This window comes from Canis lupus, chromosome 12 (genome assembly GCF_003254725.2).
Source record: "Canis lupus dingo isolate Sandy chromosome 12, ASM325472v2, whole genome shotgun sequence".
In the NCBI taxonomy this organism is placed as follows: Eukaryota; Metazoa; Chordata; class Mammalia; order Carnivora; family Canidae; genus Canis; species Canis lupus.
In genome coordinates, this window is record NC_064254.1 from 48,608,143 (window position 1) to 48,620,871 (window position 12,729).

Genomic DNA, 12,729 nt, shown 5'->3' on the forward strand with positions numbered 1-12,729 from the left:
ATAGGAAAAAATATAGACGGATAGGGTTAGACTCTTTCTGTGAAGTGTTTGTGTGGTATCCCAGTGTCTTCTGGGGGACTTAATGAGAAAGGAGTAATGTCTATTTGCTTTGAATATTAATGTCATAGACCTAGCAGCCCTATTCAGGCTTCTACTCAGAAGCCAGCCTGTCCAGCTTACCGAGTTTAGGGGACAGAATTCTAAGCCTCCTTAAGCTGCACGCTATCTCCATACTATTTTGAAAGTATTTTTAAGATTTTCTTTTCTTTAAAAAAAAAAAAAATGTATATATATATATTTTTTTTCTTTTCTTAGTGTGAATTTCTTGATAAAAGAATGTGAAAAATATCTGGTAAAGCAAATACTTTAAGCTGTGAATACAGTAAAGCTGTAGTATACTTTATTTTAAAGGGAGTCCTCAAATTTGAGTATATTCCAAAAATAGAAGGTGAAAGACCAGTGTTTGGCCTCTCTGTTACTAGCGAGTCATGTGGGACTCCTGGGCCTTGAGCTCCCCGTTTGGAAAGTTAGATCACTTATCCTTATAGTCCTTTGAACCTCTAATTCCTGTCCTATCTGAAATTATTTAAAGTTGAAAAAAAGGGTAGAGAGTTAGTAGCTGAGGATTGCTTTTCTTCTATATCAAGGAACTACAAGCTGTGGCCTCACTTGGCAAGCACCCGATTTTATGTGGCTAGCAGGTACAAAATAATCTTTACATTTTTAAAGAATTGTAGAAAAAAATAGAAACCAAGACCAGATCATGCGACCAGTAAAACTTAAAATATTTACTATCTGGCCCTTTATTTAAAAAAATTTTTTTTTCCCATCTCTGTCCTATATTACAGTAAAATAGGGCCTCTGTATCGAAAACACAGAAAAGGGATTACATGGCAGTGCCCTGGTGTTGACTGTTATAATGCATCAGCAGTTTGTCCTCATTTGGAGTTCCGGCGTCTTCAGAAGTTTGTTTCTTTTAGTATTTGTATTTACCTCACTGAGATCTAGCTCCCCTGATGCTTTAAGACTCTCCTCTATGCAAGCCAGTCTTCAATTCCTCACATCAGCTTTTAGAACTCCATCTTTAATGACACGCTTTGTCTGATTATTTGTAATCTCAAAGAGTCATGGTTGGTATGTATTTTACAAATGGGAGAGGGATCAGCAGAAGCTTCAGGCTGAGAATTGGATATGTCCAAGATCACTGATTTATAGAAATGGAATTAGTTTCCTTGTTATCAGGTTAATTAAATTTCTCAACTATAGGTTTTAAATTCCTTATGTAAGTCCTATACTCTAAGGAACATTTATTTTCTAAAGTCTCAATAATGTTCTAGAAGAGTGATTGTTTACAGGTAACCCAACATACTAATATTCTGTTTTTTTTGTGAAGTGTCATGAGTTCGTTGTTCTTCATACAAAGCCTTTGTGTTTTGTTTGTGGTTGATTTACTTTTAAAAAATAATTCAGAGAAAATTTCAGGTTAGCATTCCATTGTTACAGATTCTTTAGCACTCTGCTAAGCATTCTTGCGTGATAGAACAAGGTGTGGAATTAGGGCTGGTGTGCAAGTGTAATCTGCACCATCATTATCTGCCATAACCCAGAGTGTGGAACTAATATTGGTCTGCCACTAATATTTGCATCCCAGTTCAGTTTCTGTAATATATTTTTTTGGTTTCCAGTTTTTTAAAAATGTGGCCAGAACACGAGTATATTCATTGGAATATGTCATGGATTTATCATGTCAGAGAAGAGGTTGAGAACTGATGCTCTAGAGTCTATGTAGAGGTACATGTTTTTTTTAGTACTGGATCTTACTTTGATATTTTACATTATTTTTACCTTAATAGCATTTAATATAATTCATATTTTTAATCCCTTTTTATTTTTTATATACCAGTGAGTTAATTGAGCCACATCACAGTAAAAAATATCATTAAACACATACAATAAATGCTGGAATAAAAAATCTCATTCCAGAGGAATCAATTATCACTGATCTTCATGATGCCATTTGAATTTAAGAGACTACTTCCATTGTAATAAGCGATTTTCCTTTTAGAACTAAGCTCTTTTTATACTCTCATACTTCAGTGGCACTAAGTAACGGTGTTGGATTTCCATAAATGTTTATACTGGGATTAAATTACCATTGTTGGTTGATCCTCACAGGGTATAGTAAATCTCCAAAGATTTGGAAGATAAAGCACTAAATTACAGGTGACCAGTGTCACTCTTAGACAAGGAAGGGCTGTATTTAGCTCTTTATACCTAAAAGGTAATTGCTTATTTTTAGGATGTTAACAAATAGGACTTTGCAGAATTTATAATTTTGTATCCTGTTTTTGAGGAAAATTGTATCTTTGCTTTGAGGAAAGCTGACAGCCAAGTTTTTCTCCTAGAAATGGTTTGAAGGATGACACCTAATCCACTAGGTTATATATCTAGATATTGATGCAATATATCAATATGTCTGTATATTATTTGAAGCCAGTATCTTTTCAGTATGCTTTAATTTCTTTCAGGTACACTAAGACCTGACTCATGAGGGGAAGAAGGCCAACGTGACTTAGTGCAAAGTTAAAGATTATATGATTTTTTTTTAAGATTGACTTCATTTCTGACCTAAACTAGAGGTATAGGTGGACCTGCTTGAGGTGTCTTTGTTTTTACAGAAAATGCTTTTATTACATGCTTTTTAAAATGATCTTTTATCGTTTATACCCTGAACTGAAAGTCTTTTCCTCAAATATCAACTTTTGGCTATCTTTGTTAAATTAATAGACTTTAAAAAGCACAAGTCAAATTGATGATTTAAATATAATTACAGACTGAAAATATTTTCTCTTTAGTGACTTAATTTTAAAAGCAGGCCTGACAAACAGAACCTGAATAAAACAATTATGTGGTACTATTAATTACTGGATTGCACTATGCCATATAGTAAGACTGAGTATAGCTAATATTTAGCTTACCCTTTTCACACTGCTTTTCATTTTTAAATACTATCCATATTTTATGAACTACTCAGGAAATGTATCCTTTTAATTAGTGTAGCATTCAAAAGGGCTGAGGCATTTAGGATAAACTAGAACATTTTCACATGTTTATGAATACTTGTATAAACTGACAGTGTTTTGATTTCCCACAGTCTTTCAAAAGCCTGTTTATTGATATGTTGGTATTTTAGCTGTTATAATTTCAGTACTTGGGTTCAATGAACTTTTGTTGAGGACTGCCTGCTTCTAAGCTCAGGGTGGTAAGAAGAGTAAACTTATGCCTGAAAATGCTTGTGGTTGGTGGTGAGTTCTCATAAGATTTGCTTGTGGTTGGTGGTGAGTTCTCATAAGATTTACTTCATCGGAACAACCCTGGTATTGGGGGAACATCTGAAAGCTGCTGTCTTGGAAATTTTTGAGGAAGTGTTTCTAAAATATTTTTAAATACCTGAGTCACGTCAGTTTGTTTGGATAGAATAAATTGATATTAAAAGTCTTTGTTAGGGCAGCCTGGGTGGCTCAGTGGTTTAGCGCTGCCTTCAGCCCAGAGCATGATCCTGGAGACCCAGGATCGAGTCCCACGTCGGGCTCCCTGCGTGGAGCCTGCTTCTCCCTCTGCCTGTGTCTCTGCCTCTCTCTCTCCTCTCTGTATATTCTCATGAATAAATAAATGAAATCCTAAAAAAAAAAAAAACAAAAGTCTTTGTTAAAAGAGTGATTGTCGGGCATCCTGGGTGGCTTGGCAGTTTAGCACCGCCTTCCACCCAGGGCCTGATCCTGGAGACCGGGGATCGAGTCCCACGTCGGGCTCCCTGCGTAGAGCCTGCTTCTCCCTCTGCCTGTGTCTCTACCTCTCTTTCTCTCTGTCTCTCATGAATAAATAAATAAAATCTTAAAAAAAAAAATGATTGTCTAATACTCTTTTTTAAAAAAAACATTCTGATAGTTGTGTTTTATACATTTCTTTCTTTTTATCTAAAGCGTCTTTTTAGTCTTCTGGGAAATGCCCTACATAGCATATAAACCTTCAAACTATCAAAAAACATTTTCATTTTAAAATAAGTCAGTTATTCTTGTGCTGACTGGCAACTCTTTATAATGCTATAAGGTATGATAAACTACTTCTTTATCTTTTTAACATACTTCAGGCATTGAACCTCAGTTCAATGATAGAACTGAGGATGATGCATTTTGATATGTATGAAGTTAATATTTTCAAGTAAGCAATCTCTACCACCATCAGGTGATAGTAGTTTTTGTAATGTTTTAATATGTACATATTAAAATGTATATGAGGGTAGCCCAGGTGGCTCAGTGGTTTAGCGCCATCTTCAGCCCAGGGCGTTATCCTGGAGACCTGGGATCGAGTCCCACTTCAGGTTCCCTGCATGGAGCCTGCTTCTTCCTCTGCCTGTGTCTGTGCCTCTGTGTGTGTCTGTGTCTCTCTCTCTCTCTCTGTGTCTCTCATGAATAAATAAATAAAATCTTAAAAAAAATGTATATGAAAACCTGAAATGGTAATAAATGTTTAATAGTTGTCTTGGGGTTTTTTTCAATGTATACACAGAGCTAGAAAAATACATGAAGCTAAAGTTTCTCAAATATGTTGATATATTATTCTCTTATTAATTCATCAATTTTACAGATGATGGTGTGCTTTTAAACTATAAATGTCGGAGCACCTGGCAGACTCAGTCAGTAGAGCATGGGGCTCTTAATCTCGGGGCTGTGAGTTCAAGCCCCATGTGTGGTGTGGAGTTTACCTAAAAAACTAAAGAAAAATAAGTCATATTATTCATATAATGAAGGATTTTTTTAAGTTGTGTTGTTTAAAAATGAATGTTTTACTAGTCTCCAAAGCTGAAAAATGCCAATGTAATTTGTACATGGTAAGAGATACATAATTATAATATTGAATTTTCTATAAAAAGGATTTTCAACTTTAATACAGAATAATTCGATGTAATTACTAAAATGCAGTGGAACAGGTTTTTAGTTTCTTATCAATGACTGAAGAATAAGTGCCTCATACAAAAGAAAAATTACTAGTGTCTTCATCTGAGAAAAATTCAAACTGGCTTTCAAAATAAGAGTCCAATCCTTTTTCCTAGTGATGGAAATGTAAGACTAGCTTTTGTTAGTTCAGTGGATCAAAGTATCCAATCACCTTAAAAAATAAACCTCAGAAATATAAAATAGAATAATAAGGCCCAGGTCTTAAATATACAAGAATCTTGTTTAGGTCAAAGCCTAAGTAGACCTTGCGCCAGGGAGTGAACAGTAACATTAGAATTTGAACATCTATCATTTGTCCAATGCAGTATTTTGTTGAGCTCTAGAGAATGGAAAGTGGTTCAAAAACTTCATGTTTTCCCATTTGAGCTTAGTTTATTCGAGAAATAACAAATCTTCTAAATCCAAACATTGTTAACTGCCTGTAAATGGTACAGGTTCAGGATTAATGATGACTTCATTGCGTGCCCTGTCATCTCACTTGACACATTTCTCACAGGAAGGTCATGTGTTGTGGGAGGAGAATCATACGTCCCTAGTCACAAAAACCTATCTAGATGGGTTGCGTGTTAAGAGAAGGTTCCATGTTAAAAAAAAATGTATATATACATATATGTATATGAAAAGCTTGTGATAGAAAATCCCAGGCAGAGAGAGATTGCAACCATGGTTCTCTTAGGTTTTTATCAGATTTTAGTCTGTGTTCTAGTCTCTGATGTTGCCATTACCATGAGTATACTATGAGGGCACACACATGAATTGTGACTTTGCACAATGTCAGCTTTATATAATCATAAAGCAAAGTTAATCATAATTCTAAAGCAGATTCAGGACTCCAAACTCAATGACCTTTTACCATGTGACTAACTTGACTTCTTACACGGCACACAGCAGAATGTAAGACAAGACACACAACAAACAAGATAACAGAAGAGGGTAGGAAACAAGTCAGTCTGTGGGTGCAGTTGAGGTTGAGAATAAGATCTCCCTCTGGTCGGGGTCAGCTTGGCACATACTGCTTATTAAGCTCAAGCAGTAAAGTCTCTCAGTTCTGTTTAGAGATAAATCTGGCAGAGCCTTCAGTGGCAGCTGCCTTTTAGTAGACCTAGAAAGGTCATGTCTGAAGAGTGACAGTTTGTTGAAAAAATCCTTTCCTTTTCCAAAGAACTTTAATTGGTCTTGGGCCCCTGCTTCTGTTACTAGTCCTGGGGTGTTAGCTGATGCTGGTCCTGACTATATCCAGTGGCTCTAATACCCCCCGACCTTTCTTTGTAGGCTCCACTCTCAGCTTGGAGCCCAACGTAGGGCTTGAACTCATGACCCCGAGATCAAGGCCTGAGCTAAGATCTAGAGCCGGAAACTTAATCCAACTGAGCCACCCAGGCACCCCACTATAGTACCCTTAACTGCTTGCATCATTGCTTAACACAGGCCCCTATTTGAAACAGGCTCCAGCTTGACCTGAGTGACTCCATCTTTCTCTCTACATATACCCTTCTACCCTCTGCCACTTACTAAGTTCTCCTCGCCTTAAAAAAGAAATGATTTCTTTTTTCCATTGATCCAAGATTGGACAAAAATTTGGGGAATCAAAAGGAAAAATAAAAGCTTAGAAATGAATTAATTCACAAAGCACAAATTTTTTATTAGATGACAAGAACATAATTTCACTAACAAGACTTGTTTCCTGTGCTCAACTTGATTTGTCACAACTGTATTAATTATCTTTTAATATATAACCTGACCTATGCATTCCCACTGCCAGGGAAATCTACTTTCTGCATACTCAAAACCATCTCCTTTGTGTTGAACCAGTTGCTGAAATTTTTGTTTTTTGGTTTTTTTTGTATTTGTTTTGTTTCTTGTTTCATTTATTTTAATTTTAAGATTTTATTTATTTACTCATGACAGACAGAGAGAGAGAGAGAGGCAGAGACACAGGAGAGGGAGAAGCAGGCTCCATGCAGGGAGCTCAACGTGGAACTCGATCCCAGATCTCCGGGATCAGGCCCTGGGCTGAAGGCAACACTATACCGCTGAGCCACCCCGGCTGCCCTGTTTCTTGTTTTAATAGTCTGAAAGATCCCTCTAGATTTGGGCTCATTTGCAGACAGCCATCACTGAGCTCAAGGTAGGCTCAGGAGGAAAAATTTTAATCTGATTCTGGTTGCTAATTCCTTTCCTGCCTCCTAATGAGCCAGTTTACACTCTTTCAGCTCTCAAGAGGTCTATACAAACTGACATGGAATTCTGATATGAGTGAGGAGGCACTTGAATTAGCTCTCCTGGGAATTTAGAATGGGATGGGAGTGTCACTTAGATGATGATAAGCCTAGAATTTTAAAGACATATCTGGAGCTGAATGTCATGTATTTGCAGTGGACAATCTTAATAGCCAGTACAACAGTCACCCAGAAAAATAAGAAAGGTACCATGCTGCTTAAAAAGAAAAGCTGTCTGAAATCTTTCCAGTGTTCATCAGGCCCCACTGTACTTCTATTTACTTTTATATGTGAGATTCCCCTATATTCTTCTAAATCTTTCTTAAGCAAATATGAGTGGGTTGCTGTTCCATCTTCTCAAATACCACTAAGATATAGTTTAATCCCATTTGTGATTTCTACAGTCGGAGAAAGCTAGTAGCCTAGAATCACACTACTGTGACATAATAAGGAATATCAGTCTCAAATCAACATCTATTCCAACATTCATTGTTAACGTAAGGAGATAGAATAGAGCATGACACGAATATATATCTAAGAGTATTCATTACAGTATTTCTTTTTACCCAATATTAAGGGGAAGATTGCCTTGTATATTTAAAATATAGGATGATTTTTTTTTTGTTTTTGTTTTTTTTTATTTTTTATTTTTTTATTTTTTATTGGTGTTCAATTTACTAACATACAGAATAACCCCCAGTGCCCGTCACCCATTCACTCCCACCCCCCGCCCTCCTCCCCTTCCAACACCCCTAGTTCGTTTCCCAGAGTTAGCAGTCTTTACGTTCTGTCTCCCTTTCTGATATTTCCCACACATTTCTTCCCCCTATAGGATGATTTTAATGGCTGCAGAATATAAGGAGTTCTTAGTAGGAAAATGGTCATGCTATGTTTTGGAAAAGAACCAAAATCAATTTGTATATAAAATATGATGGCAACTATATAAAAATATACAGAAAAAAGTAATACTAGTTGCCTCTGCTTAATAGGATTATGAATTTTTTCTGTTTTTTATAACTTGATGAGGTTTACAAATTATTCCCGCCCCCCCCCCCCCAAGGAAATTTACCTCCCAAAAATGCACTTAGATCCCAGGTAACTGAGACTCCCTTAGAATTTAAAAAAAAAAAAAAAAAAAAAATTTAAACTCAGTTGAGCTTTGTGGTGGAGAAATATTTTTTGAAGATTCCAGGACAAACTTTTTTTTTAAGATTTTATTTACTTATTCATGAGAAACACACACAGAGAGAGAGGCAGAGATGCAGGCAGAGGGAGGAGTAGGTTCCATGCAGGGAGCCCAAAGTGGGACTCAATCCTGGGACTCTGGGATCACACCCTGAGCCGAAGGCAGACGCTCAACCACTGAGCCACCCAGACATCCCCAGGAAAAACATTTCTTACTATTTTGTAGAGGCATTTATTGTTGTTTTTTTTAAGCTGGATTTGGTGCTTGAGGGCTGTACACTTTTGAGGGGGTGGCAGTTACTTGACCAATGTGTTTGAGATCAACAAATCAGCTATAGCTCTTAACACAGTGCTTAGCACCTATAGTAAGCCCTCAATATTGAGTTGTTGAGTGTATAAATGCAATTCTTTGATCAGTTCTTCTAGAATGATAGTCAAAGATGTGTGGTTATGTGAACCTAGTTCAGAGCTTTGCTAACTTGAATGTACATATAAATTGTGGAGGCTGCTTTTAGGCCATAGGCTTGAGTAATAGAATCCTGAACAAGACAAAAGAATCCACAGGAACCACTGAGCTGAATACAAGGAGGCTCTTGAAGTGATTCACCTCAAAATACCCATAGACCCTAACTGACCAATGGACTACATAGAACCAGTCAGAGACCCAGGTGCAGTTCCTAAAATTACCATATGTCCCCATACTCTCTTATCCTGCCCTATAACTGTGGTGCCTCACCACTGTCTTGTGACAGACAATCTCCTTTACTCTCCTGCCAACTACTGTCCTGCAGTGCAATCAATAAACTTCTCTTTTGTTCCGCCTTGGGTGCATTCTTTCACTGCCTAGGCTGCCTGGCACCCCCACATGATCACCTAAGAGATCTTGTTAAAATATGGTTCTAATTGAGAAGGTGGAAGGCAAGTACTGAGATTCTGCTTTCTTAACACATTTTTAGATAATGTCAACACTGCTCTGGGGATATCTGAGTCGCAAGAACATATTGTATTTTTATCCCAATTAAAAATAGTTACAGTGAATACCCCGATATGGAAATCCAACTTGAGGAATGCCATGATACTTAAACTGTGTGATGGAACAGTATTACAAAATGGGAAAGCAGTTGTAAAGCCGAACCTTAAATCTTTAGTTTTTAGGTAAATCCACCATATTTGAGCACAATTATGCCATATTTCATAACTAAAGACAATTTTGCAAAGATTGTTAACTTTTGAAATGGCAAAGCCAGTAACTATGCAGCCAGGTTCATATTAAGTTGTAGTCATGGTATTTCGGGGGGAAGCCGGAACATTAAAATTGATTTTCATATAAGAATAGTTGTGTGCAGATGTATAACATGAGAAAATGTGCCACTTTTCAGAGAAGATTGAGAGACTTTCAGAGATCATTTTTTTTGTTCTCTAATCGTGCTTGAACTATTTTTCTAAGCATATCATTAAACTGGCCATACTAACATTGATTGCTTTCTGAAAGAAGATCTAAAAGGAAGAAACTTACTGGAAAATTACAAGTGCAGTCCTATTAAAACGTGCCTGAATGCAATTTAAAACTTGGCCTTTGCACACAAGAAATCTTGCTATTGTGGCCAGTGAAATTTCCTAAAGCAACTTCCGTGTCTCTTCATTCAAATAATTCCATTGACCTCTCAGCCTACAAAAATCTCCATTTCCTTGGAATATATCATTTTCGGGGACAATGTTTTAGAATTTCATTCATCTAGATGTAATTAGATTAAAATTAAGATTATATTTAATATTTGGTGCCAGAACCTGTCTTCTTGCTCCAGTGGGTTTTCCCCAGTGTTAATACTACTCTTTGAAATGTCAATTACATTTTTAAGCCAGGGAAATGGTGAGGATTTGGGGAGTATTTACTTTTTGCATTTCTTTATACATTGTGTTTCCCTGTCTCCAGTTGTCAGAATAAATGAGAGCTATAAAAAATTGAGCTTTTATATACTGGAGGATCAGATATGTATAGGAGGGTTCAATCTACTCAATGCCAAAGCTACTATCAAATTTATCTGACAAATCAAACTGTCAAACCCTGTAGAAACCAAAAAGAGATTGAATTTTATCTTGCAGTCATTAGGGTTGTATTCAACTTTCATTTGGCCTGAAAATTGTTGTTTTTTTCCCCCCTACTAATCAGATATTAAGTTTTCATCAAGAGTTCATTTTTTTCTTTTCCTTCCCTGACTTCTTAGTCTGTCTCTTTGTATGAGTTCTTTAGTGAGTTATCACAAAATGAAAGGTTTCTGAGTTTGAAACTTGGGAATCTTTAATACAAATACACTACGTGAAAGTGATGTGGAGAGACACCTGGGTGGCTCAGTGGTTGAGCCTCTGCCTTGCAGTCCTGGGATTGAGTCCCACTCTTCGGCTCCCGGCAGGGAGCCTGCTTCTCCCTCTGCCTATGTCTCTACCTCTCTCTCTGTGTGTCTCTCATGAATAAATAAATAAAATCTTAAAAAAAAAGAAAAAGGAAAAGTGAGGTGGAGAACAAAGGCAAAAGAAATGTAGAAAAAAATTAAACTTCCTTACAACTTACAGCCCATTGACAAGTACTTGGGACAGGCAAGGTAGCCTTCTTCAAGGAGCTCAACTGCTTCAGTGTTAATACTCTGCTAGAAGCAAAAGGCAACTTTTGCTTGACATTAGCCAGACCTCTAGGATCCTGTAAATCTTCTTTGACATATGAAAAACCCTTTGGAAACTTCCTTTATCTGTACTTTCCCCTCCCCCCTGCCCCTAAAATATATGTTAGCAATCATCCTTGAAACAGATGGCCCACTGATGCACATCTGGAGGGTCTCATGACTAAGGCTTTACTAGACAGTAGTAAACAACCGAATCCTAACAGTTGGCCCTTCAAGGTCTTGGAAACCTTGCTTCCAAAATTTTTTTTTTTTTTTTTCACAGAGACACAGAGAGAGAGAGAGAGGCAGAGACACAGGCAGAGGGAGAAGCAGGCTCCATGCAGAGAGGCCCGATGTGGGACTCTATCCAGGGTCTCCAGGATCACGCCCTGGGCTGCAGGCGGCGCTAAACCGCTGAGCCACCGGGGCTGCCTGCTTCCAAATTCTTTAGAGACTTACACTATCTCTAACCCCTTCGCAATCTGAAAATAGATCATCAGTCACCTCTCACAACCCCACCACAGCTCTTTCTGGCCACAGGTCCTGTCCCCATGATTTAATAAAACTACCTTATTTGCACTCTAAAAACAAAAATTAAAAAAAAAAACATCTTTTTTTTTGCACCGAAGACATCTCAAGAATTCTTTCTTGACCATTTGCCAGACCCAATGTGCTACATCAAAAGTACTTGTTTGTGGGGCACCTGGGTGGCTCAGTTGGTTAAGCATCCAACTCTGATTTCAGCTAAGGTCTTGATCTCAGGATTGAGTTCAAGCCCCACGGTGGGCTCCGCACCCAGTGGTACTTTTGAAAAAAATACTTGTTTATAACACTGGGTTTTACAAATGTGAGGTTTCACTGTTACTAACAAGCCATTATTTTATTCTAAAATCTAACATCCTACTCTTCTCTATAAAATGTGAATTATGAAAAAAACTAATAAATATTGCTTAGGAATATATAATACAGAAAGAGAATATTGCCACTAAGGAAAAGCTGGTCTAACCCCAGTTCCTTCCTGGTTAACATTCTGCACAGTTTTATGATGTCCACATTGTAACATAAAAATGATAAGAAACTTTAAAATCCTGAACTACCAGAGAATAAATTATGTTTGATATAGTTCAAATCAACAGTATTTTACAGTATTTTGACTCTTTTTTTTTTTTTTTTAGTATTTTGACTCTTTAAAAATTATTCGATATGGGCGTATGATGATACCTGCCTCTTAACCAGGCAATATTGTTAACCAAATCTTCCTATTCTCTAGTCATGCCAGCAAAAGTTTATTAAGTACTATAGACACCCACATGCATGATGAGGTTCTCTCCAAAATTATCCATCAGAAAGAGGGAGTTGCTTTATATTTGGGTCTTTACAAAGTTGTATTAGAGTTCTGTCTCAAACACAGCTTTGACAGCGAGGTACAGCCTTGAGAAAACATTAGCATGGAAATCACTTCCATCAATGCTAGTTTGAAATGCTTGAAGAGGTCACCTGAGAGAATTGCTTTAAGGTGGCAAAGAAATTGAACATAAATTTAATCACTTTTTCTTCCTAACTACCAGTGTGGCTATCAGTGTAAACTTTAAAAAGTAATACCGTATGTGATTACATTATAAAGATCAATAGCAAACATCTATAGGATGT